Here is a 2,680-nt window from a genome sequence, read left to right as displayed (position 1 = left end):
TGTGTGTGTGTGTGTGTGTCTATTGTGTGTATGTACAACATGTTAAAGTTTTGTTCTTGGATTAAAAGGAAATAATTTATGGCTCTAACACCTTTCTTCTTCTATCCAAGTCATCAGAATAACTGATCCATAAACTATAAATAGAAAGAGAATGTTATGCCTTCTGTTCCCCTTGATGCGTACACAGGAGTTCTTGCTTTATTTGGATTTGTTTTCATTTTATTATTCCCAGACTTCAAAGGTGAACTCTCTGATTCAGCTGGAGGAGGAACCGTGGTGTCCTCAAGGAGCTATCGCCAGCGGGGCACCCAAGCAGGCGCCATCCCCAGTGAAACTCCCAACAGGAGTTCCAGGGACAGCGTCCGTACATCTGCCACCTCCGACTTCCCGCTTGACCCAGGAAGACTGAGGTCTCCAGGCCTTGCACGCTGGCTCTGGGTGCTGTGCTGTGCCCTGCCAACAGTGACTGTCACGTGTGTGCGTGGAGGTAATGAGCCAGACGCAGGAACCACGGTCATCTCCTTTGCCCCATTCTGTCCATTTTCCGTGGGAGCAATGACCCTGCCAAGGGGAGAAAACTAGTTCTTGTGGAGAGGGGTGAAAAAATCTTAGATATTACAGTAGTTTGTGGCCCTCCAAACTCCACCCTTCTTGATAAAATCTCATTCCTTTAGTATTTAGCTTCTCTCTTGAGAGAGAATTTAAATTTAACTTAATGTTTCTCCTTAGGGTGGCCATTAATGAAAAAAGGTTGAGAAACAATTCTTTAGTCAATTGTTGTCCCTCTCCTAAGGTAGGAGGGAGCTGGGAGGGAGGAGAAGGGAGGCGCAGTAGGAAAGAATGGGAAAAAATGTAAGAAGAGGAGGGAGGGATCCTTAGGTAAATGAGCGGGAGCTGTGTGTAAATAGGGAAGTGGAGGAGAGGGAAGCAGATAATAAACTGTGTCCCCTACGCAACTCGGACCCTGCCCGACAGGGCTGCCGCGTGGCTCTCACTCTTCTGGTTCCCATGAACAAAAATGTCTTTCTGCAGATTTTGCCTCACATTGCACTTATCCAGCACTTATCACAGCTCAGCTTCCTGACCCGACACCTGGGATGGGCCTCTTGGCTGGCATCGTCCTGCACATGGCATCCACTCATGTGCCCGGGTTAGGACTTGCCTCAGAGGCTCAGTCATTCCTACCCGGCTTTGCCTGAAGACCCGGTTGACTTCATTTGCTCTTGACCTTCCCCAGAGATGCAGAGTGAGAGCGCCGCCTGGCTCCTCTGGGTTCTCCGACGGGCTGTGCCCTTTTTGGCATCCGTTTCCTTCCAAAGGCCCATGACACCGTGTGCTATGGCACCTGACCCTTCGGTGCTTTCAAATGCCGCTTACACTGAAGTCGCTGTATGCACTATTTAAAGAGGAATAGCTACTGCCGTTCCTTTGGGAAGAGGCCAAAGAAAAGAAAGAAAAACGTTTCTAATCCAAAGGCTGACTAAATTGCCCTGGATGGACGAGGTATAAGATCAAGTCAGATTCCAATTCACTGGCCAGGAAACTGGCAGCCCGTTAAACCCATCTCCTCCCATGAAAGGCACACCAGGGCCAGCAATGCCACGTCATGGTATCCCAGAGATCTGTGCCAGCCAGCCATTCCCCAGGACTGCTGGGCCGGGTCCCACATTCACAAATAGGCTCATGTGTAAACTTTATGCGTGACCTCTACATGAGTGTATACATACAGTCACCAAGCCCACTGACAAGCTGGAAGGGAGACAAAGTCTGTCATACAGATCAAAACTCGTGTCGCATTACCAGATCACACCGCACCACAGAAAGCTGTGAAATCATCTTTTCTATTAGCCCTGTCATTATTTTGTGAAAAGTACAATTATATTTCATGGCATTTTGTGTATGCGAAAAAATGTTATTTTGTTAAATACAGATGTTTCAAACATATCACTTTTAAAATCTGTTTTGGCATTTTTTTCAATTACTCATATACCATGTATGAGTATTATATCATATAATTTCAATTAATAAAAGTGATACCAAAAAGCACGTTCTATAAGAGCAAATTGTTATTGTCAAGGTCATACCCAAAGACAAAGTATGACAGGTCAATGGGCCTTGGAATAACTTTGCATATCACACGGACGCACAGAGCATGGGATGAAGAATTATTAATTAACTGATTATTGAGTATTTATCCCACGATAATAGCTACTTTAACACATTATGGAACATTTGATAGAAATGTCAAGTTTTTCTTTCTATGCTAGGGATCTGGCAAGTCATCACATAACTTTTATACTTCATTACAGAAATATTATAGATATAAAATACAGAGAAACCAAAAGATTTTAAAAAAGCAAATATTTTCAAGGATATGAAATCTCTGTTTAAGTGAAGAGAATATTTTTTTTTGAATTCTAGAGAAAAGGGACTCTTTCCACATGTCCACTTTAATGTTTATAGAGCAGAGAGAACATTCTACATATGTTCAACTGAATAACCAAACAGAATAAGCAATAATTGAAAAGGCAAAGTAAACAGATATTCTCCCCCAGTGATATCTTACTGCCTAAGCAAGTTAGGAAAACACACAGATTATAAGCATTCCTATCCAAGAACTTCACAGCACAGGTAGGACCCTGACGTGGCCATAATATTAACAGTGAGGGCTGCAGTATCA

Source organism: Pteropus vampyrus, unplaced genomic scaffold (assembly GCF_000151845.1).
Source record: "Pteropus vampyrus isolate Shadow unplaced genomic scaffold, Pvam_2.0 Scaffold127, whole genome shotgun sequence".
NCBI classification, from domain to species: Eukaryota; Metazoa; Chordata; class Mammalia; order Chiroptera; family Pteropodidae; genus Pteropus; species Pteropus vampyrus.
Note: the sequence above shows the minus strand (reverse complement) of the source record.